Raw genomic sequence first — 25768 nt, forward strand, 5'->3', positions numbered from 1 at the left:
TGAAGATTTTCATACAATGATCAATCTGTTACAAACCAAACGATAAAGATTATGCTAACCCAGATGGGCGCCTGCACCATAAATCACACCTGTACTTTTTCAAGGCACTGTGAGTCCACTGTGATAATTTTCCATTTCATACACATAAAGTTGCTACCAGTCAAACTAACAAGTCCAAACAACAATTCCCATGATGCCTTGTATTTCGATCTTGTTTTTAACTACACCCGTTTACAAAGCTTTTTTGTTTCGAGAAACTCATCAAAGAACGCTCCAGTCAACTTGAAGAGGTTTCATGATGTAAAATAAATAGTTATATCATTTTTCCATGAATGCTTTCCAAGGACACGATATTTATTAAACATGTTTATTAATCATTTCTTCTTCAATATACTATAGCCTTATAGCCCGCCGTAGAGGGCTATACCAGCTATTAAAGGCCCTTTCCAGCGTTAAAGGCCCCGAGCCGAAGACGAGGGCCTTTAACAAGGGAGAGGGACTTTAATAGTGGTATAGCCCATCTACGAAGGGCTATAAGGCTATTAGAACATTCTGTCACTAGAAGACAGAATGTCCTAACAAAAAAAAGCCTTTTGGGAGTGTGAGGGGATTGGAATCCCCTCAGGTTCCCTGAAGCTGTTGTTCACAGCCAGAGCTGTGAACAAAGGAACATTGGAATGTTGGAGCTCCAGGCTTATACCAGCCATTATAAGCCCAGAGCACTCCATTGTTTTCAATGGAGCTCCCAACATTCCAATGTTCTAATAAACAACAAAGGCAGCAGTCTGAGTCATTCCTTTAACCCTCAATTAAACTTCTAATACACTTGACAATCCCGTACATTGCCAGAACTACATTTCCCAGAAGCCTTGAATCCCGGAAGTCCAGGCGCAATTGGTATTTACCGTGCATCCCGCACGGCTGCCCCGCAGTCGTGTTACCACGAAAACACAGACCGGACATCACGCTGAAGCAAGCAGCACTTCTTCGAGAGTAAGCGCCTTTGCCCAACTTGCGTCCCGACCGCTAGATGAGCTATGCCACTCCGTATATCAGTTTCAGAGTATTTCAATACCGGTGTCCTTTTTTAACAGGTCCTCGATTAATCCCTGGCTCCTTCCCAGCCCGCTGCTAAACTGAACCACCAAGTAAGCTCCACTCCATTCGTTCTTTCACCCGACCTTCCACCTCCACAATTCAATTGCTTACTAAGCCCCTTTCCTTTTCCTTTCTACAGACTTTGAATTGATTCAACTCCAGAAGTCATGTAAGTTGTTATGGATGCTTGTTGTGTTCAGTTATTATTTAGCTGCGGTACGAATAGGTTCATTGACTGGTCCAGTTGCCATTTTTTTTCTAGTTGTCAACGTCCGGTTTCCTAATCAATTATTTCACACTCCTTTCCAAGGTAAGAGGCATTACTCGAAAGGGGTAGCTAGTCCTTTCCCGAGATTTCCTTTCATTTAGTGACACAGATCTCATTTCTCTTTCCCACAGTTATGAGGTCCTGATGAGAACCCCCCACCAGCTAGGGGTTCGAAATGCGTAGACCACCTATCTACACCATAAGAGTGCAATTCACTAAATAGTTATTTTGATATGGTTAAAAAATCATTAATCTAACCAAACAAGTTTCTTTGGTGTAATCGAAAATTCTTTCTGTGACATTCAAATTGTAAATAGTGATATGTATGTATGTTTTGTGTGTGAGTGTGAGATTGGAGTGCTGATGTTGATCAACCACGTATGAAAGGTTTCTTTATTAGTCTGTATTTTATGCAAATGTCATTTTTATGAAAATTGTATTTTGTAATGTTTGTCCTTTATCCATTTTGTGTACTTTTGGTGAATTAAAACCAACAAGAAATTTGAAAAAATATATGATGAATAAAAGTGATTTATTCTGACAGACAGTCCAAACTCACACTCAATTTTTATTCTTTGTGTGCAGAAATTCAATTTGTCCTCCAAATAGAAGTTACAGTACTGGCTTTTCTTTTGTTGCTTTGAGATCGGAGATCATCCAGCACACAATGATGCAGCCATCTAACAGTCAACAAAATACAGGTCTATAATACTACAGTATTGAAAGAGACAAACAGAATTAAGGTCTGTAATGCTGCAGAAGATCAGGTTGTGGCAATATACACACTGAAGGCCTATAATGGTACATTACTGTACGATGTGACCCTTTAATAACTCATGTCTGCAAGATGTTACTGTTCACAAACTGAAGCCCTATAGTCAGTCATCAATCTTTATTCGATCATCATGTGACCATAAAAAAATGATACAAATAGCATAAAAACATGTAGAAACATTACAAGGTTATATTATATTTAAAAAGCCTAAAAAAGTTTACTCTGCTGTATAGCATGCCGGATAAAAGATGTAGTTAAAAAAAACATATTGTGCCCGTTGACAGTAACTGCAGGAATGATAGAGCAACCCTGCAGGATCTGATATTGGCCTGTTTTAAAAGACGTACATTGTACGGCTTTCTTAATGATGAATAACACTTTTTAAAACACCAAAGTGCAACGTGCATTGTGCAGAGCAGCAATCATATGGACATGCATGTAAATTAGCAATGTAGGTTCTCTGCGTAGGGTGAGCCAGTAGGAAATGGGCATTATTCAACCTAAGCCTTGTTAGCAGGAACCTGTGGTGCAAATTGCTAACTCAGGTTAAGTATGGCTCACTGCCAGGGCCAGTACAAATGTCGGCATATGCCAAAACAGCGGGGTTGCTGGCATCTTTTGCATTCTCTCCACATTGCATATGGCTACAACCATTGCCTTCAGTGTTCCCGAAAAACTGACCTCGTAAGTTCCTGGGGTCTTTACTAGGTCTATTGAATTCAAACTAATGCAAATATTCTGGATATACCAGATCCAAGGAATTTTGAAACATTGTTCCTGCTTTAAACAATCAGTAAGAACCACCCGGTTAAAAGAAGTTTTACACTTTGACCAAATCTTGAGCAAAAACAGAATTGGCTGCAGTTTGGCAGTATCACTAATGTACCCTAGCGAAATTTCGAAGTGACAAATATAAGAACTAGTGGATTTTGGTACGGCCAAAAGCCTTTTCATGATGGTTGCTAAATCCCCAGACACCAGCCCCCTAAACTGCATTCATACATCATTTTGCTTTATATATTGTTGTAAGTTCTCTGATGGGCTTTTTACCTAAACTGGACGCAAAGCTAAAAACGCCTTTCCAGTTTTTGCAAGAGCGGCATCACAAGTCATTTTCAAGGGGCCCCAGATAAGTTTCTTGTCAAACGGTATACTGAGATAGGAGAATGTAGGGACAGTACAACTCTAATATTATTCACCCTAGAGGTGAATCCATCCTTCTTTTGGGATCCATAGACCATTATATGGGTTTTTACCTAATTAAACGTGAGATCCAAACTGACCATGAAAGCAAAAAAATCGGTCAAGCAAATGCTGTAGGCCAATCGCATTCCTAGCTATTAAAACTGTATCATCGGCATAGATCACTGCTGGAACACTGCGATTACCTACTCACGGACAGTCCGCATTAAGATCCAATAATTGCTCTTCTAAACCATTGACATACAGAGAGAAAAGGAAGGGTGCCAGAATGCAGTGCTGTCGTACGCCTCTAGAAAGTCTAAAGGGTTCAGTTGCCTCCTCCCTAGGGCCATACCTCACACTAGTAGTCCCCTCTAAATGGAGTTCTCTCAAAATGTTGACAATGTTCGCCTTAACCCTGAGCTCTAACATAATATTCCAGGGCTTAGATATATGAACTGAGTCAAAAGCTGAGCTCAGATCCATAAATGTCAGGTAAACCTTACCCTCCTTGGCAGCAGTATACTTGCTTATTAGATAATATAAGGTAAGGCACTGCTCAACTGTCCACAAGCCAGGACGAAAGCCAGATTGAAGCTCTGAAAGCACATTATGCTTACTCGCTAATGTTTGCAAACGGTCCAACAAAATTCTTCCAATTATTTTGGCCGTTGAATTGATCAGTGATGTCGGGCAACAGCACTTTGGATTCCCCTTAGAGCCTATTTCAAAGATGGGAACAATGGGCGCATGGGGCTAGGCCTTAGGTGGACCCATTATTAAAACCATTTTAAGAAAGTTGTCAGAGGGGGAGCCCACAAGGGCACATTTGCCTTAAAAAGGTCAGCAGGTATCCCATCCGGCCCAGGAGCTTTCCCCGCAGGGCATCTACCAATTGCATCTACCTCATCACTCCAATGAATCTCTAGTCTTGAGAATAACATAGAGGAGGACAAAGATGGAGAAGTAGAAACTGGGGAGGCTCGTGGTGAAATTGCCATTGTCTCAATAAGAATAAATCATTCCATAGAAGCAGGGCCAGAATACATGTGAGTAAAATGTGCTACCCAGTCTTCCTGTGGAATCCCTATATCAAGGCCAGATTCCTGTGTTTTGTCACAATAATTATGATTTACTGTCTGCCAAAAAACGTCACTATCTTTAAGGTCACTGGCCAGTGTTGGTGAGGGATAGACTTCCTAGCTGATAATCTTTTTTCAGACTCCAAGCACCTTTATCACATCCATTTAGTAACTCTGTCCCCTTGTGATGGTTATATTTTCACCGAGGCACAACAGGAATTCGGGCATTGTTGAGCCCAATAGAGCGAACAAAAAAGTATCACCATCAACCTTTGTCGAGCTCATGATCACCCCTTTGTTATTCGTGTATGTCAGCGCTAAAGGGTTGACCTCCGGCTCTCTCTTTGCAAATAAGGTGCAATTAATTGATAAGGCTAAATGCCTGTGATAAGTATAGCTAACTACCCACTCTCCTAAATCTTCCGAGAATACCATAAAATCAATTAAACTATGACTATCCCTCCCAAAAAATGTAAGGGTGATGGCTGGATCAGTGCTCAGAGAGTCAAAGGCAAATATTAAATGATATTTCATAAGTACCAATTTAAGTTCATCACCAAACGGACTATAGACAAAATTAAAAATAGGATCCTCATTATCCACCAGCCCACAAGTCTCGGTTGGCGATAATTGGCAGCGCTATGTATTATAGTCCCCCATCCATGCAACTACGTAGCCACCCGTTATATTTCTCACACTATGCTCAATGTCCTCGTGCAGTAGTTTCGCCATTGCAATATTGCTTGGATCAAAAACGTTGTTAAAATACTTTGTTAAGCAATTTAGCAAGATAAGTTGATAGTGTGCAGAACTCAAGCTAGTCCATATGACCTGACCCTTGTTGTAAGGAAGACAAAAGTAATAAGTCCTCCCTTGGCTCTGCCCATAGACCCTGGTACAGAAGAAGTAAAATGGTAGCAGAGCCATTAACGGACACACTATCAGTCATCCAGGTTCCCTGCAAACAAAGTACGGCTGCATAATGTTCAATAAAATTTAACCAGTCCAGATTTGTCAACTTGTTTGCCAAACCTGCCACATTCCATGAGGTTATCATTATTGATTTGCCTATACCACTCCCAGGGGTGTTTCTAACAATAGAGGTAGAAGTGTTTAGTATCCTAGATCCAGGGCTATCCTTCCTGTGGTCAGCGTTTGAACAACTTTGGGAGCAATGGCCTGATCTGAAAGTCAATCTTGCTGCGAAACAGGCATGAATCTGTTTGACAAGTCACGGGGTGAGGGGGATTAATGGATACTGATGTCATTCTTCCAGTTGGTCAAAAGAAAAAGCCCAGCTAGAGTGCTTCAATAGGAAGGAACACAGTAAAACTAAGCCTTTCCAGAATGTCTTTAGTCTCCGCTCTGATCTTAATGTTAGTGAAGCTACGGTCATTGTTATTAGTCTTGGGGGTACTGCCTACCCATGAAACTCTCCAGACAAAATGAATCTGACTGTGGAGTTGCCCTGGACACCCCCAGCCTGTCATTCATCCAGTGTGCCACTTTATTTATTAATGGGTCATAGTTCACCCATGTATCATGTCTCCGAGGAGGAACACCTTTCAGAACTAAAACAAAAGAGGTTGCCTGTGGGGGCAGTTGCAATATGGGGAGCTCCGAGGACAAGGGCTCTTGGGAGTGACCAAGTCTGTGGTTCGAAGAACCAAACAGTTCATTAACTTGCTCGTGAGCCCCCTCCTCTCCCATCCAGTCTGCCTTGGGGTCTAGATCCCCTCTCCACAGGCTTACACCTATCCCCACTTACTTGGTTTACGGTCCAAATAGATGAGGTGACCGACTCTACTGGTGCAGACAGTGGGCTGGATGGATGACAATAAGACCGATTGAGGGCCAGAAGCACCAACAAGAGGCGCCACTATAATTGATGCCTTGCAAGGGTGAGGTTCAAATTGATCAATGCTTCCTCAGTTACCTCGAGACATGCCAGAATCAGGCTCAAAGCGCCTGTGAAAGATGTCAGAACACGATTACAAAGCTCCTCCACTCGCTCAGATGCTTCCTCCCCTACTGTCCTCGTGCAGTTGCTATTAGGGCCTGGGTTTTGCAGTAGGGTCGAGGGTCTAGGGCATTGTCTATTTGATTTAGCCCCCCCTTCCTCTTTCCCCCTTGGCCATTTGCTGTGGCTTCGGTAAGAGGGATTTGCCATGGGGAAACGTAAAGTTACTCCTTCAGTGCCCACGTCAAGCACTACCATGGATTATGAAAAGCTACTTTTCTATCTATCAGCTATCTGTTCATAAGTAGCTTCTTAGAATGGAAATTCTCCTTCTCTGGCCTGTTAATGTGAGCCTCGGAAATATAAGGAAAGCACGTGAACTTGCACAACTAAAGTCAGCCTTGTTTCTAGGCTCTGTCATTTCAGGATGTACTCCAGCATTTTAAATGCACAAAGCGTGACAGTGTCAGCATACTAGCAGACCTGTATTCTCTGTAATATAAAAAATGCATAGAGAAGCTCTGGCATCCTTTGAATACTCCATGGCATCGACAAACAAAACTGTGTGCCGAATGAGAGGGGGCCGCCTGACTGCCATGCTGAAAGAGTGAAGAGGTTCTCATAAACAAATTATGGAATAGCTAGCTTGATTTTTTAAAATACATGCCATAGAGAGAAAAAGTTCATATTTTTGCCTAGTTTGAAAACTGAGATACAACTGAAAGGGAGCATAACTTCCGCCATGTAACATACCATGGGCCTTATTTATGAAGGCCTTGCGCCGCCGGTGCGTCACTTTTAAAATGGGAAAAAGTGACGCACCGGTGGCGCTAGGCCTTAATAAATAAGGCCCCATGTTTTTATGTAAAAAGGATGCGATCTAAGGAGATGCCTTTACAAACAGGAAACATCAATCAAATATCAAATTAACTTGCATTTCATAGTAAGATACAACTTAAAGGAAGCACAACTGCCTCCCTCTGCAACTCCAAGCGAATGCAGATCGTCTCAGCTTCAGGAAATCTCCTAAAAACTGGATATTAAGATATACATCCACTTGCCTTGCATAAGTTTCAGCCCCTGGTGTCCATTCGGTATTTTCTTGCGCTCTATAGGCATATTTTTTCATTCATTCATCACAGGGGCATCTGTGAAGACCAAGGACACACTTGTATCATGAAAATCGTGGCATGAGGAAAGTCATCCTTAACTTGATTTATACAGTTATCAGTATTTTATGACTAACGATGCAGATCATTTCATCTGGTCACCCTTCTTTGGAAGGTTCATCTTTCACACCGTGCCATACCGTCTGCTCCGTGGTACATAGCCGACTTAACGCTGGCACAAGGAAATGCAAACAACTTGAACGGCCATTGCTGACTTATAACACCGCTGATAAGCTCAATTACAAGACCTTAAGACCTACAACAGTCTTTTATGCAATGCACAGGCAAAGAAAGTATTATCGTAATCTCATCCTTGCTGCAAAAACCTCACTAAAGAAATGTTAGCGAACATCATGAGGCTAGGAACTCTTCCATCACTCCTCCACAAAAAAATGCTCCAATTTTGCTAATTTTTTATCATGATTACATTGTACTCTTTCTGACCTCCTTCTCCCCGGTATCTTACCAAGGCACGTTCTCTCATTTGCTCTCACGTTTTCCTTCGACGAATGTCACTCTGCCACCATGGTCAGACTTTGTTTACTCCAGCATTTTATTTATTCTTCACGAACTTAACTCGACTTGTTTGGGTTCCTCTGCCAAACAAGCATTCTAAAGGCTTATCCTCCTGCAGTGGCACGTGCTATAACGCCTATCTGTAGTAACTCGTTGTCCTCTGGTCTGGCCCCTGCTTCTGGTAAAACAGCACTTGCCATTCCTTTCCTTAGGAAACCTTTTCTGGACCCTCTTACCTTGGTCGGTTATCAGCCTGTCTGTCTACAGCCTGTGATGGCTACAACTGTGAAGAGGAGTTATTCACAGCTCCCTTATTATATTGAAAAGAATGCTCTGCTCAATACCTATCAATCTGGTTTTCACCCTTCCCTTCTCACTGAAACCATATTCACAACCGCCATTAATGATATCCATACATACTTGATTCTGGGGACTCTTCCACCCTAATTCTTCTTGAGCTCTGTGCAGCCTTTGACACTGTTTCGCATGACATACTTCTGAGCAGACTTAACTGTTGCTGCTCTTCAGGGGCACTTACTGGGCTGGTTCAGATTTTTTTGAGCTCTAGAGTACAGCAGTCATTTTGCCACCCTATCTGTCCACCTCTAAAAGGTTGAGTAGCGGGATCCCATAGGGCTTTTCTCTGAGCCCCATACTTTCCAATCTTTATGTGGTGCCTCTAACCGATCTTTTTGCCTCTTAGTTTCTTGGTTTACTCCTATGTGATTGATACTCAGATCATCTTGTTTTTTGATAGTGAGCCGGGCTCCATTCAAATGCAATTTAAATGGAAGCAGTTGCCAGCTGGATCAATGCCAACTTGCGAAGACTCAATAAGTGAAAAGAGTGAGTTTGTGTCTTTCCATTGTGCCCTCTAACTAGTGACCTCAGTCTTTAGGCGCTTGCCCTACTACCACATCCAATGACGGAAATCTTGGAGTGATCGTTGATGCCAAACTCTCTTTCGTTTGGGTAGATGCACGAGCGTGGTAGACAAAATAAGGTACTGACAGGGCTATCGCATTAGTCTGAGGGAGAAAGAAGTGATTTAAAAACAGTTAGCGCACAAGGTTAAAATCGGTAGAAAGCGGTTAGTGAAAGCCAGTGACTGGGCGTTTACCCCTGAAAGGGATTAATTCCACAGGTAGCTTAAGGAACAGCAATGTTGATTGGTTAAATAACCGAGGGGTGGGGACTAGATAAAGGTATCAAAGTGGAGTGAAGAGCGTTTCACTAGAAGGATTATTAACACGAGGGAAAACCATCGGCAGGTTCGTTTGCTAAGGTATGTGCTCGTTGGAAAAACTTAGACGGGAGGGTTAACGTACAGTAGAAGGGGTTTTGTGGATGAACTAAAGTGCATATATGAGACCTTTTGAATAGGGATAGGAGTCACAAGTGGCACTGTGTCAGTTGGGGAGAGAGGGTTCCGAGGTGGTGATGAATAATGAATTCAGAGGGCAGACGTTGTGTACTGGGCGAGTTACTTTTGATGGGATGTATTTTTTTAAAACACTTGAAACTAGATTCTGTGCTTTGGTCGATCACAGTCTAACAGGAATGCTTTAATTTGTAGATAACCCCTGATGAAGAGTCGGGTATGGCTCGAAATGCATTGGGTAAACATAGATTGACCTTTGAGGATGACTTGCGCACACTCCGTGCTTCAGAATAAGGCTTGGGCATTTCGCAAGCATTAAGGAAAAGGTGTATAAGTGTCTCTCATGTGATTGGAGTAACTACAAAGATGCATTGAGAAGAAAAGGATCAAATGTGAATAAAATTGTGAAAAACTGAAAAAATGTATGGCACTTTTTTGATTAAAGTAAGCAACGCTGTGCACCCGGATTGGGGCGTCTGTTCGCCTCACTTCTTTGGTAAACTCTCTTTCGAAGCACACATCAACAAACTGATGGCTACCTGGTTATGTATGGTAAAGGTGTTTGAGATAAAAAGGCTGTTTTGCCCAGTCCTCCCAAGAAAACCGTGGTCCAAACTCTTATTACCAGTAGATTTGAATATTGCAACTGTCTTTTTATAGGTCTTTCTTCTCATCTTTTTTACTGATTGCAGGCTGCTAGGCTCATTCTAGGCCTCGCTAAATTTCCCCTGTTTTTTCCCATCTTCCTAATCTTCACTGACTTCCTGTCCGATAGTGCTGTCTTTTTAAGGCTTTTTGTTTCAGCCATAAACACTTAACCGTTCACCAGCTAGTCTCCCACTAGGTCACCGAGCACCAGCTCTTTTTATCTTGACACCACACCTAGCTTTTACAGAATGTGAAGTGGTGGGCCTTCATTTGATCATGGTGCAAGGTTGGAATAGTCTCCTCCAGTCATTCGCTGAGCTTTCGTAAAGTATTGAAAATTCACCTATTCCAGTTCTAGGCTTTCTTTGCATCCTTCGGGTCCTTTCTTAAGCACAGGGACACTGTTGGGTATTTCCGCACTTTATAATACTAACATCAAATAATTCCAGCTCTGTGTACCTATTTTCTTAGTAAACACCCTCTTTTACTCTTTATATAATAGCAGATTTGTACAGTCACTGGTTTATCTAGGAATGGGTATCTGGTAAAAAGATGCATAACCAAGTTTTTCAGTGGTGCAGATTCCACAGTCTCTGCAAACTTAGTATAAGTATGCTGGAGAAACCAACTGTGAGTGTGCCAGGATTTCTCATTAATCAGCGCCAGGGGACTGAGAGATATTGGAGTTCCAATGTTGGGATCACCGACTACTGTCTGCTAACGTCCCTTTACTAATTTCGGGAACACAGGAATCTAGAAGTTCTGAATCTCCTAAGAAGAGCTGACTTGAAACTAACTTGATGGACGGCTCACACTGCTGAGAATAGGTGCTGGTGGTACCCTTGGCCGAAGGAGAGGCTGGCCAGAAACATCGAGGCAAGGGAAGTTGTGCACAAAGAGGTGAATATTGCCCCGGTGTAGCTCAGAAAGGTGAGGTCGGGGGACCCTATTTCCTCTGTAGTGCGCCCTGGAGTAAGGCAACTCATTCCCGTATCTGTACTTGCGTGTGAGCCCTGTGATCTTCCTCACAAGATTGAAAGGCAGACATTGGCAAAGTGACCTCAGAGGACGGGCGCAAAGAAGCGGCTGTGACAGCTTGGTGCTCATAGAATTTGTAACCACATTCAGAAATGTTATCACCGGAAGAAGATGCCCTGTGAAGGCTTAACACTTGAAGAAATATTAACCATCATTAACTGGCGTGGGTGCATAGGACGAATTTAGTTAACGTTTGGAAAGTTTCACCATCACCCAGACTTTTTTAGGTCTCGCCTAGGCATGAGCATGCGCTGCTCTAGGGTGGCTTTTAGCCCTCAGGCTTCACTTTTCAAGCACTCACACTCGTGCTTGTGGCGGCATCCACCTTGCGGGAGCGACCAGCGGCGCGGCCACGTTAATTACAAACATATGCCGCTGCTCGTTCCCGCAAAGTGGATGCCGCCACAAGCACGAGTGTGAGTGCTTGAAAAGTGAAGACAATGAAGACTGCTTGTTCACGTCGTGAAGCACTTCCATCCGTCACTGCCTCTCTTCTGTTGCTGCTTTTTAAGGTTTATTAAACCAGCGCGACAGCTGCACTTGCTAAGCCAAATAGTGATCAATGGCACCCGTGTGCTTTTCTTTTCTTCAGCGCTTGTTTGTTTCTAATATTCAGCCTCTTTCAACTCTCCCATGTGCCCCCTTCGAGATCCTCCTCTCCTTCCGCATTCTGCCAGCACCCTCCTACCCAATAGTCGTCCATCACCACGTCCACCACCACCACCACCACCACCACCATCACGTCCGCCACCACCACCGTGTCCACCACCACCACGTCCACCACCACCATGTCCACCATGTCCACCACCACGTCCACCACCACCATGTCCACCCCCACGTCCACCACCACGCCCGCTACCACATCCACCACCACGTCCACCACCACCACGTCAGCCACCACCACCACGTCCACCACCATGTCCACCACCACATCCACACCATGTCCACCACCACCACGCACACCACCACCACATCCACCACCACCACGTCAACCACCACCACCATGTCCACCACCACCACGTCCACCACCACTACCACGTCCACACCCACCACCACATCCACCACCATGTCCACCAACACCACATCCACCACCACCACCACATCCGCAACCACATCCACCACATCCACCACCATGCCCACCACCACCACGTCCACCACCACCACCACGTCCACTACCACGTCTACCACAGCGTCCACCATGTCCACTACCACCACGTCCACTACCACCAAATCCACCACCACCACCACATCCACCACCATGTCCACCACGTACACCACCCCACAGCAGCCACCATGTCCACCACCACGTCCACCACAATGTCCACCACCCACAGCGTCCACCATGTCCACTACCACCACGTCCACCACCACCAAATCCACCACCACCACGTCCACCACCATGTCCACCACGTACACCACCCCACAGCAGCTACCATGTCCACCACCACGTCCACCACAATGTCCACCACCACGACCATGTCCACCACCACCACGTCCATCACCACGTCTACCACCACCACCACCACCATGTCCACCACCACCACCACCATGTCCACAACGTCCACCACCACCTCATCCACCACCACCACCACCACGTCCACCACTTCCACATCCACCACCACCTGTGACGGGTAAAGTGTCACTGGAGGGCAGGGGTCATAGGAGTGTCAACCCCAGCTGTACATGGGACATTTGAGGATGCATTGGGTGCGGGAATAGGGGCTAGAAATATTACACCTGCCAAGATACATTTTGAAGAGGCGCAATGTCACAGGGGCTCCTGTAAAAACACTTGCAGCATCTCTACCTCACAGTGGCATACCTGCATGAGCCACTCACTCAAAACAAGCATTGGCATGGCCAATCGGTCTCGCCTTTGGGACCTTATAAGTGTTTAGCCATGCAATACTTGATGTTGTTGCACCAAGGATATTGTGCTGAATAGCCAAACACTTATAAGGTCCCAAAGGCGAGACATATCGGCTATGCCAATGCTTGTTAATATAGAATATATATATATATATATTTTTGAATTTGCTAGCCTGTGACTAGTTTATTTATAGCCCGTTGTGTTAAGTTCTGCTGCTTTTTTATTGTACCTCACAACACATAACTTGACCTTTATTTGACAGGAGAGAGAAATTAAGAAATTAAATCGGCTATAAGGCTAGCATGACCTACAGGAAATCACATGCATCTCCACAGAAAAAACGTAGAATAAACATGGTGGGATATATAGTGATGCTCAAATGACAGATATTGCAAGGAATACAATATGCGTGTTGAAGACATGAAATGTTGCATGTTACTACTGTGGCGACCACTACATCAGCTTAACCATAACATTGAAATGCCATGACCACCACCTGCCGTAGCGTCGGGCTATTGTTAGTCCTGTTTTTGCAATTTTAGCATTAGAGCCTTGTTAAGGTAATGACAAGTTGAAGTGATGCAATATTTATATTGATGTAGTGCAATGTCAGTCTAGCTAGCAGCTGTCGATGTAGTGCGGGTGCACTCGGAGAAAAACAGTAAATTTAGAACATAGAGTCGAGCCCTGTTCCCCGCTATGATGGTCAGGACAGCCAATCCAGTAGGGGGCACATGATGGATAGAGTTCCTCAGCGGAGACTCCTGTATCCAAATTTATAGACAAAGGAGCAAATAGGTAGCTGGTAAACTGAATCCCAAATCCGGGTTTGTTCATGGTTTATGCTGAAAAGTGTTCATTCTCAATTCGATTAGCAGGGAAATTACTGCGTTTGGAGACTATAAACTCTGTAATCTCAATAGGTCCTATGACGGGGTTACTGACCCCATCTGCATCACAAGTTATGATGTCTCACACGATTTCACGAGAATCATCATGGAAAGAAAAACACTGATTCCCATTTTAATTTGTAATTCCTATTATTTCCATTTCTGTCTTCCCCCCGAATTACCCGGACTCCGGGTTACAATAATTCCAAAGGGCAGAAATAAGAGAGTATACTCCGGCAACTCGTATTGAGGACGTACATTTCATTTTGCTGCAGCAATCCTGTTTTACTGCAAAATGTTGAAATCTTTTTGATACCCCTCCCACGTTGCAGTTCATTTCTTTTCAAAGGAGCAGTTGCGAATGATTTACTAGGGCAAGAGTCTTCTTGTTGGGCTCCCCAGAATCCAAAGTTGTTGAGTGACAGCTGGTGAAGGAGATGGCCTTTGATGAGGAGTAAGACACCGTGCTTAGCTCCTTCATGTACTGCACTTCATTAGCAGGCGCAGTTCAGCTCATGTCACCCAGTGTCTTAGAGGAGTCAAATGGCTGATCGTGTTGGCAGGCTTTATTCTAAGTTTAAGACTGCTTTAATCATTATGTTAAGCAGCTACTGTGCAGAAGCACCCGTTTCCAGGACTGGAGTTAAGACATAGGAGGTTGATCTTCAAGAAAATCCACTTGTTTTTTTTGATATAGCGCGAACTCTAACCGAAGGTTTTGGAGCGTCTTCCATGAGCACCAGTTACATTACACAAGGACAGATTCATTATGTGGGCGGGGGAGGGGGAGAGGGGGCAGGAGTTTAAGTGTTTTGTCCAGAAGCGTACATATTGAGCCATCTTTGAATTTATGATTCAATTTCAGCTCTTTCATGTCCACTTTGGCCAGGTCACTCACAGTGTACAGACACACTAATTCAAATTACAAATGTATTTATATCTAATGTTCAGGGATAGTGATGTGTTTAACATATTGTAACACAGCAGCAGGTCACTTATGTTATGCAAATAATCTCTTGCCAACACACAAGTTATTAGCCAGTTATGATAAGGCCCACTAGGACAAAATGGAAGACCTGCTCCCACACCTCCCAGATGAGCATAAGAAAAGAGCACAAGAATTAGTGCAAGAAGGTAAACTAATATCTAATTCCTCCATTAGATGTGCTGTAGATGCTGCTGACACTGCAACACGAGGAATTAACACCAGCATTCTCCTTAGATGACATGCATGGTTTAGGATTTCAGGGTGTTAACCAGAGGTTCAGGTATCTATCCTCAATACCCCTTTTGACAAAGAACCCCTTTTTGGACCCCAAGTAGATGAGGCACTCGAAAAAATGAAAAAAGATACAGAGGTAGCACAATCTATGGGAGCACTTTAGTCCCCATCTAACAGAGGGTCCTTTCATCGTTAATTTTATAGAAGAGGATCCAAAGGTGATACCTCTGAACCCAATACCTCCTCATATAAACCCTCTCCATCTAGAGGTTTCTGTAGAGGTGGGTACAGAGGAAACAATTTCAAAGGTAGAGGTAAAGGCACACCAACATGTACTTCCCCATCTCCCAATAAGCAGTGTCTTGCCTAAAATTCCCTCCGATCATTTCACACCTGTCAGGGAAGACTTCAACAATTATTTCCCATTTGGCAATCAATAACATCAGGCAAATGGGTATTAGACATTATCCAACATGGCTATTGCCCGGAGCTTACCAGCAATCCACCCAATATTCCACCTGGCATAACTCCAAGGGTCAGGCATTTACTCCCTGTACTTCCTAATCCCCAAAAAGTATGGGTCCCTAAGACCAAGATTGGACCTAAGGATGTTAAACCTGTACATACTGTCCGAACATTTCCATATGGTTACGCTTCAGCAAGTGCTGCCACTTCTACAGCAAGGTGACTTTATATCCACACTAGACTCAAAGGACTCATACTTTCACATTCCCGTTCACTCAGCACATCACAAATATCTCAGATTTGTGATAGCAGGACATCACTATCAGTTCAAAGTACTCCCATTCGGAGTTACTACTGCACCCAGAGTGTTCACCAGGGCTTAATTTGAGCCGGAGCTTGCCGGTGCTTAGCACCGGCACCTAAATATCACAGCCGGGTCTACTACAGTCAGTCACAGTCATTAAGTGCACCCGCACCGTCAGTAATTGATAATGAATGGTGGCACTGGCACAGAGAGCGTGGGCTGTGCTGCTGCTGCTGTGGTACGTAAGTGCTGCTGCTGTCATTTAGTGTAATATACTGCGTCGTGTTGACATCAAAACCCTTACTGTGTGACTGTCTCACAGTGACGACATGACTGACTGACTGAGATTCTTCTCAATGTAGTTTCTCCGTCCTCACTCTGTTTCACTTCTTCAACTTCCTGGTCTTCTGCGGGGGTTGGGGCTGTGCGCGGCAGAGGCAGGCACGCGTGCGCACATTTTGAATGCGCGTGCATTAGCTGCTGCTGCCTGCTTTAATTTTGCCACGGCACAACCGTCCCAGCATACCCGCACCTCACCGACCAGTATCTGGTGGTTGATGTGCTTCAACGCCGCCGCCCGCCATTCAAAGTAGCGGGAGCCGGTACCTGGTTAGACCTACGACGTTGAGGTTGGCTACACACTCACAGACTACTGCTGCATAGCTCTGCTCACCAGGTGAGGGCGAGCGTGGCATGGCCTGGGGTAGTAGGCCGGGCCGGCGGCCTACAAATAAAGCTGCACAGGTGAGGCAGGGCAGGGCCTGGCAGCGCGACAGTGATTACTGTTTTTTTTATTAATTACTTATTATTACTTATTATGTTGATTGGTCTGGTGTGGTGATGGTCATGATGGCCATGCCTGGGGTATGCGGAGTAGGCCGGCGGCCAAATCATGATTTAAAAATAAATAAAGCTGTGCAGGTCAGGCTGCAGGCAGGGCAGGGCCTGGCAGGTCCAGTCGCCCGCGCCGTGAATACTGTTGTTTTAATCATAATGTTGATTAATGTTAATTAGTCTGGTCATGATGGCCTGGGGTACAGGGGTAGGCGGCGTCGGCCGGCGGCCAAATCAAGATTTAAAAAATAATTAAGGCTGTGCAGGTGAGGCAGGGCAGGGCAGGGCCTTGCACTGCAGGCAGCAGGCACCGTGATTAGTTTACTTTTGATCGTTATAATTAATGTTGATGTCATTGATCACTCTGATCATGGTGATGAGGGTTTGATCCCCCGTTTTCTTTGATCATCATCATAATCAATTTGCCAGTAGTGCAGTGGCTTTATTAGGCTATTGTTGCGGGCCGGCCCGGGCTGCCTGGATGGATGGATCAGTAATACTGCTGGCCCTGGGAATGGATTCAGTTTCGGTTCAGGGCAGGGGCAGGCTCATCAAATCTGTGGGGGTTGGGGCTGTACACCGTAAGCAACAATGCATGCGCATTCACTGCTTTGCCACCACACCAGAGAATACCTGCACTGCCTAAGACAGGCTCCGTCACTTGGAATGAAAAGATCAGGTTGAGTTGGCATCGGGAGTGAAGCTCTAGGCCCCTATGAAACTGAACACTTCCACTGGACATCAACTCTTAGCTGCCCCTTTCCCTGTCTCCCTTCACGTTCAGCTATCTCTTTTCTCTTCCTATGTCTTTACTTCTTAAACATCCAGCTGTTGCCTTTACCAGCAGCGTTTCCAATTGCCAACCCCTAGGCTAGAGGACGTAGCCCTTAGGCCAACATTACTTTCAGCTGCCACTACCAAGTTATTTGCTTATCTCCTTCCTGGTCTTCTTCTCCCCCACCACCTAGTCCCCCTCCCCCCCCCCCCCAAAAAAAGACGGGGAAAAAACACGCACACAGCTGCATTGTCTGTGCACAGGAACTCACAAACAGCACCTGTTGCCTGTGCGCCGCGGCCAGCAAGTTAAATTTGAATGCTTTGCTCAATGTCCCATCTGACAGTGAATCCAAGCGAATTGATTTAGTTAGTAAAATGGTTTACATTCATTCGTATGGTTAATTTGAGAAGCTTGACTGTTCTGTCGCTTTTAAACTGCTCAGGGTCAGAATTGTGCCATCCCCCACGTACTTCCTGGCTGCTACACCCCTCGCCTTGTCTACTGATTCAATAATTACTCTTCAGTTGATGCAAAGGCTATATTATGTTGAAGAGGGATGGCCTGTAAGTGTATTATTTGGACGACATTTCTCTCTCCCTCACACACACACACTCATACTCTCGCACACACACTCACACTCTCGCACACTCACTCTGTCACACACACTCACTCTTTCACTCCCTCATTCTCACACACACACTTTGTCGCACATTATTTCTCACATACACACATTCTCTCCCTCACACCCCCGCCCCCAGTCAACCCGCCTGACCAGGGTGAGTAGGAGGGGGAGGGAAGGAGACACGAACGGGGAGACGAGGAAAAACAATGTCAGATGACCGGCTGGGTAGGTGACGGCCAAGGGGCCAGACTCCTCTATAGCTGCATAGGACAGCTCCACCGGGCATCGGCCAAGGTTGCTCGGTCTCCGCAGAGGGTACAAACAGTTTTGGTATCCACCCAAGGGGCGTCGTCATCGTTCCATCAAAGGGTAAGAGAAGGAGACACAAATGGGGAGACGAAGGAGACACAATGTCAGATGCCCGGCTGGGTAGGTGACGGCCAAGGGGCCAGACTCCTCCATAGCTGCATAGGACAGCTCCACTGGGCATCGGCCATGGTTGCTCGGGCTCCGCGGAGGGTACAAACAGTATTGGTATCCACCCAAGGGGCGTCGTCATCGTTCTATCGAAGGGGAAGAGAAGTAGACACAAATGGGGAGACGAGGAAAAACAATGTCTGATGACCGGCTGGGTAGGTGACGGCCAAGGGGCCAGACTCCTCTATAGCTGCATAGAACAGCTCCACCGGGCATCGGCCAAAGTTGCTCAGGCTCCGTGGTAGGTAAAAACTAGTGCCCTCTCTCCCATATTGAGCCCAGTCCAACATCTTTGGTAATCTTGTCTTTTGATATTTGGAACATCCATGTTGTGAGTGGAAGGGCAGATAGCTTCATATTTCTTACCACTGAATATATCAATGCCAACCAGGTGAACCATCTACATTGTTGCTTCATGAAGAAAGCTTGGTTTCTTCCGACAAACGCACCAGAGGCCCAACGTACATATTTGGTAAGGGCAACCTTGGCATGTGACCAATATGGATCAGGCAGCACTTTGGGAACTACTCAATATGAAGCACCACTGGGGGAGGATAAGATCCATATGAGCAGCACTGTGGAGTGATCACTGTTTAGGCTTGAGCCTGGCACTATCTGTGCACACAGAGGGCTGGCAGTAGGCCTCTGCAGTCTGCAGTGCATACAATGCACATTCACACCCAGAGTATCAATGACATAAGCTGACAGAGCCACAGTCTAACAAGCATGTCATGTTCTCGTCCTTGCCTCATGATTTGTTGTGGTGAGTGAGGCATGTGCCTAGCACTGTTTGCCTTGCACAGAAACTGAGTTTCCACTTTGAAGGCTGGTAGCAGGCCATACACGCACAACATAGGCTGAAAAAAGATACAGTGTCAGAGTTGCAAACACAACACACAATGGCACCGACATAAACAGAAAAAAGGCATCTGAAAGAGTACAGTGCCCAGTGGGTCAGGAGGGGGGGACATTGACAGGTCTGATAGAATAGGGTGTAGGCCTGGTGCTTTGCGACGCGTGGGGGACATGGAACCCCCATGACTGGTTTTACACTCACCTGTTGGCAACACACAAGATACGATCCCAAATTGGCCTACTGTTACTCCCTGCTACTGATCTGACTCAATTGTCTGGTTCCCTCATTGTGCCCAGGTGTATCTCTGAGTCTGAGTTATTACATATGATTTTTAACAGTGCCAGTTGAAGATGTGGGTGGAGCTAATATAGTAAGTTGGTGGAGCCAGTTGAGGTAGTGGGTGGAGCTGGAGAAAAGTGGGTTTGGCCTCCGAAAAACATTTGAGCACCTGCACTTCATATTTTACAAATTAAGCACTGGTTCACAAAATGGCCAGCAGTTGTAGCAGCTCAGCTCAGAAGATAGCAAATTCATGCCTTCCCATATCTAGACGATTAACTCATCAAAGCCAACACACAGTAAAAGTGATTTCAACAAACTCAGACTACATTACACCTTCTCCATCAATTGGGATTTACAGTCAATACGTAAAAGTCCCATCTTCAACCCTCACAAATGCAGTCCTATCTGGGAGCGACTATAACCACTCACAAAGCTCTAGCCTCTCCCAATGCAGTAAGGGTTCAAAATCTTCAAACTCTCTTACTACATTTTCAAACCAACCAATACTTAACAGTCAGGACTTTTATGCAACTACGAGGAATGATGATACCAAGGGGGATGATGGATGGAGCATTTGAGCAAATCAAACACTCACCCCCAGTCAACTGATCTGGGTTTAATCCACCATCATTCTTTAGCTCATTCCACCACCCGAGTTCAGACATGGCCATATGCAAATCAATCTGATCCTGTGCCTCATGGGAACAGTCCAGCCCGAACTTCTAAGCCATGTCTTCCCTGGACCGGAAACAAGCATCCTGGGACCGGTTTCGTGTTCATAATGGGCAGGACTGTTCCCATGGGGCACTGGGTCAAGACTGATTTGCATAAGGCTGGGTTCAAACTGGAATGGCATGGTGAGCAAAAGAACAATGGATTTAGGCCCGATCTCTGTACTGGGGTGAATGTATGACATTGTTCTGCATTCTGTCCATCAAACTGTTGTTTTTGCACTACTAGGAATGATGGCATCATACATCACAATAGTGGCTCATGCAAGATTACACATGCGTCCCCTACAGGAATGCTTAGCACGTCAGTAGAATCAATCACAGTGTCAATTAACAGATCTAGTGTTGGTGGAAAGCCGCACTCATCGCCCTCTGCAATGGTGGAACACACAAAATCAAAAGGGCTGCCCTTTATCGACCCTGATACACAGATCAAACTAACAGCAGACACATCTCTCACCGAATGGGGTGCTCATCTACAGAATCTAACAATTGAGGGTCTATGGGACAGCAAGCACAAAAGTCTCCACATCAGCTATCTAGAGCTTCTATCCGTGTATTTACCACTAAAAGCTTTTCAGCCTCACCTCATAGGGGAAAGTTGTCCCAGTCTGCACGCACAATATATTAGCCATGTACTATGTACAAAAACAAGGGGGGGGGGACATTCTCTACAACTATCACGCCTCTCTCAGACCATTTGGTGTTGGGCAATTCATCAAAGAATTCATCTTCTGGCAGAGCACCTCCCGGACGGGAACAATCAAATTGCCGACCTCCTCAGCCGGATGCGGCAACAAATACACAAATGGGAACTTCATCCCCAGGTTCTCCTTCAATACTTCCAAAAATGGGTATTCCCACAAATAGATCTGTTCGCCACAACAGACAACTAAAAATGCCCAAACTTCGGCTCCAGGTTCCCACACCCTCTATCCAAAGGCAATGCCCTATGGTTGAACTGGTCAGGGATATTTGCTTACCCTTTTCAGCCTCTCCCTCTCCTTCCTTTTCTGGTTCAGAAACTCAGGCAAACATCACTCACACTGATTTTAGTGGCTCCCACATAGGCAAGTCAACCATGATTCACCACACTGTTAGTACTTTCAGTGGTTCCACATCAAAAGCTGAACCTGTATTCCAGCTTTCTCAATCAGAACCATGGAGAAATCAGACACCCATACCCCAAGATACTCAGCCTAGCAAGCTGGCTCCTGAAGTCAAAGAGTTTGGATACTTAAATCTACCACCAGAGTGTATGACAATTCTTAAAGAAACAAGAAAACTTACCACTATTGCATGTTATGCACAAAATGGAAGAGATTTGTTGTATATTGTAATAGCAACATGATTAATACGCTAGATGCATCTATACAAAATGTTGTTTGTTACCTTTGGCATCTACAACGAGCTGGCTTAGCTAAAACATCCATTTGGTTGCTTCTTGCAGCAGAAGCCGCATATTTGCAAAATAGACAACACTTATCCCTGTTCAAGATTCCAGTAATTAGAGCCTTTATGGAAGGCTTTATAAGCGTAATACCACCCAGGGTACCACCTGCACCAGTTTGGAACCTTATAGATTGAGTAGTTCTTCACACAAACCCAAAATTTCTTCCAAAAGTAGTTTCTGCTTTTTTATATTAACCAATCAGTTGAGTTACCTGTGTTTTTTCCTCAACCTGATTCAGTGGCAGAAAGGGCTCTTCACACGCTTGATGTCAGAAGAGCACTATTAAACTATATTGAGAGGACAAAAGATTTTCGTAAAACAAAGCAAATTTTCGTGGCATTTGCTCCACTTCACAAAGGTAATCCTATCTCTAAATCTGGTATTTCTGGATGGATAGTTAAATGTATTCAAACTTGCTTTGCTAAAGCTAAAAGAACTTTATCGATATCTCCTAGAGCATATTCCACTCGAAAAATAGGCCTTTTTAGGTAACATTTCCATAGCTGATAGATGAAAAGCAGCAACATGGTCTACACCACACACTTTTACTAAATAATATTTTGTGGATGTGTTAGCTCGTCAACGAGCTAATGTAGGACAAGCAGTGCTAAAACACTTTGTCAAACAACTGCAACACCTACCGGTTAGCCACCGCTTCGGGAGAATAGTGCTATGCAAAACAGGTGTATCTACAGCACACTTGCCTCAAACGGATTATTTTACTTACCCTGTAAGCATCTGTACTTGACATGTAGAGATGTAGATTCACATGCGCTCTCCTATCTTCCCGGACACCTGTAGTTATTGCAGTCTCATTATTTACATTATATACGCATGGACATCTCTATACTTCGCTTACTTACTGCACTCTCACCTTCTTGCTGGAAAACAATCTAACAATGGAGTCGATGCCCAATGCGCAATGTCACCGAAAGAAGGAGTTACCTTACCTCGTCACTGGGAAAGACTTCTTAGAAGAAGAACAACTTGCAAACATCCGGACCCAACACTGTATGGCAGGAGTATGCAAAGCATGTGAATCTACAGCTGTACATGCTGAGAACAGATGCTTACAGGGTAAGTAACATAATCTATTCCCATGCTGCCAGGAGAGCTGCCTGCTTGGCTTGCGTTGTTCTCCCAGGACAGAGTTGTGTTTATCTCTGCCTGATTTGTGCTCTGGCTTGACGGCTGTATGAATCAGTGGTATGCTATCCTGAGTGTGGACCACACATTGGTGGTTCGTTTCTCAGCATGCGATCTGTTCCATTTAAGGGCGCTGAGTGAGCTGCTTTCTGTGGTTGTTTCCTGGTGACCGGCTTGGCTAGGTCGCTGCCCTCCACGGCATGTGTGCTGCAGGAAAGGAGGGAGTGTTGCTCATAATCAGCTTCATTGTTTTTTCAGCTTTTCAGTGTACTTACCTGTTCTTGCGATAGTGGCTGCTTGTTGACGGCTTCAATCTGGGACAGCAGCGCGTACGCTGAACGTTGCTGATAGCCTGGATGTGTGCATGCAGGTGCGTTCTGGTGACTGCGTTCCTCGTGTTCTGGGCAGCGTTTGGCAGCATTGTTATGCTACTGTGCTGGCAATAACACACTCGTTCAATTCTAATGCAGTTTTAATTATATTTTTTAAATGGGTATAAACTAGGTTCCTGGATGTTGGTAGCTGGCATTTTGTTTACCTTGTTGTATGTGGAGGTCTCTGTAGCCTCCAACATGTGCAAACATGCTGTGAAGGGGAGACATTGTACCCCAATGTCGTCGTCACATTCCTATGTTGAGAGTCCTCGGTCTGCACCTCAGCTTAGAAAGAAAAGGTTGGGTGAGAAGGAGAGGCTGCAGAAGGTGATTTTGGACAACTTGTCGTCCCTAAAGAAGGAAAATGCTGGTTCACTTTCTGGAGGTGGGCAGTCGCTGTATTCTGACATTTCCAGCTCTGATTCTATTGATGAGCTGTCTCTGAGCTCTTTGGAACGTTAGGGGATGTACATTTCTAAGGACATGTTGCCGAAGATTCTGGCCCATGTTATTGTTACCTTGGGATTTCCTAATGGGGAGGTGGCTGGGCCTTCCAGTGTCAAGTGTTGCCTCAGTTTCAGAAACCTTATACGAAAGCCCTGGTAAATCATCCTTTTGTTATGGACATACTCTTGGATGAGTAGATGGATCCGGAGCGTATTCTTATGCCTTGCTTCATGTCCTAGCTTTTTCCTTTGGAGAAAAGGTTCCTGCTACAATACTTGTGGACTCGATTGTTGCCAGTCTTGTGGGGCGCCCATCATTGGTGGAGGTTACTGTCCTCAAGGATGAAGTGGACACGAAGGTTGACTCCTCATTCAAAAAGACTTATGCAGGATCTCATCTTGACATTCGTTGTTGTTTTTTTTTTTGGTGCCTATGTTTCCCTATCCTTACTGTTGAAAGTCAAATCTTTGTTCAATACTATATAGGAGGTTGGGCATTGTCCTGAATTGTTGAAATCCATAGAATGCCAGACTGAGTTTCTTTCTAACATTGCATTTGATTAAGTCAGAGCATCAGTGTTGTCATGTGGGGGCTTCCATTTCGGCTAGGTGGATCCTTTTGCTGAAGGGATGGACCACCGATACTGCTCAGCGGTCATTGGCTTTGAGGTTGCCAGTTTACTAGCCCGAGATTTTTTGGTAAGGAACTTAAGGAGAAGTTGCACAACGTCTTCATGGAGAGGAAGCATTCCTTTCCTTTAGTATACAACCTCAGCAGAAGCTGTCTTTCTTCTCCCCTGCTAATTCTTTTCGTCAGCCTCCTCGTAGGCAGAGAGGTTCCATCAAGGGTTGGATGTTACAGGGTAAAAGTTTGTCAAGGCAAGTTCAGGAGAAGGTCCATCAGGAGTCCAGGAATCTGGGTCGGTGGTCCTGACTATGCCGTTGCAGAGGTGACAGATGGTGTGATACCTGAGGTTGGTGGAGGACTGCATCATTTCCAGGTACAGTGGCATTTCACAACATCGGCCAAATGGGTGCTGAGTGTTTTGGAGAAAAGTTCCTGGATCAGGTTACTTTCCTTTCCCTCGGTATCAGAGTTGGTGAATATGCCTCTTCCAAGGGATGCTCTCAGGTGGACAGCTTTGTTGGATGGGATTCTATTGATCCTCCAGAGTAAGTCAATTGTTCGAGATCAGAAGTTGGAGTGGGGACAGGGCGTTTATTCTATTGTGATCCTGGTCCCAAAGATTACGGGGGGTTTTGAATAGTGGTCCACTTCAGGTCCCTGAACCTTTATGTCTGGAAGATTCCATTCAAGATGGGGACCCTGCGGAGGATAATCCCGTTGATTCAGGCGGGTTTTGTGATGGCTACATTGGATCTCCAGGAGGCCTGTTTCCGTATGCCAATGAGGTTCCACACATATTTATGCTTCTCACTGTGTGGGTCGTCATTGGCAGTTTTGTGTACTCCTGTTCGGCCTACGTTTTTTAGCCAGAGTGTTCACCAAGTTGGTGGCCCTTTTGGTGTCTTTCCATACTCTCCAAGGTGTCTTGGTATATCCTTACCTGGGTGGCTGTCTGGTCCAGGCCCCCATCTGTTCAGGTGATGCAGCAGCATCTGGGCTTGCCCGTAGGTACTCTAGAGAACCTTGGTTCCCTCCTGAATTTTCCGGAGTGCGATCTTCAGCCCTCGACCCGAAAGTCTTTTGTCAGGGTTGTGTTTGACTCTGTTCTGCATAAAGTGTTCCTCCTGCAGCTAAGGATCCAGCAACTTCGGTGCTGTTGTTGTTGTCTCAGACATCTGTTATGCTTGCTCGAAAGGATGGAGGTGTAGGGACACATGATGCTTCTGTTTTCGCGGTCCCATGGGCCAGGCTACACCGTCAACCGTTGCTGTGG

At 45.1% G+C, this 25768-nt stretch overlaps 1 protein-coding gene across 2 annotated transcripts in view; it reads left to right on the forward strand.

The window, feature by feature from the left end:
• The window catches only part of LOC147701473 (voltage-gated potassium channel KCNC1-like), a 710999-nt gene that overhangs the window by 452017 nt on the left and 233214 nt on the right, over positions 1 to 25768 (forward strand). The gene's annotated exons all lie outside the window — the stretch shown is intronic.

This window comes from Lissotriton vulgaris, chromosome 7 (genome assembly GCF_964263255.1).
Source record: "Lissotriton vulgaris chromosome 7, aLisVul1.2, whole genome shotgun sequence".
NCBI lineage: Eukaryota > Metazoa > Chordata > Amphibia > Caudata > Salamandridae > Lissotriton > Lissotriton vulgaris.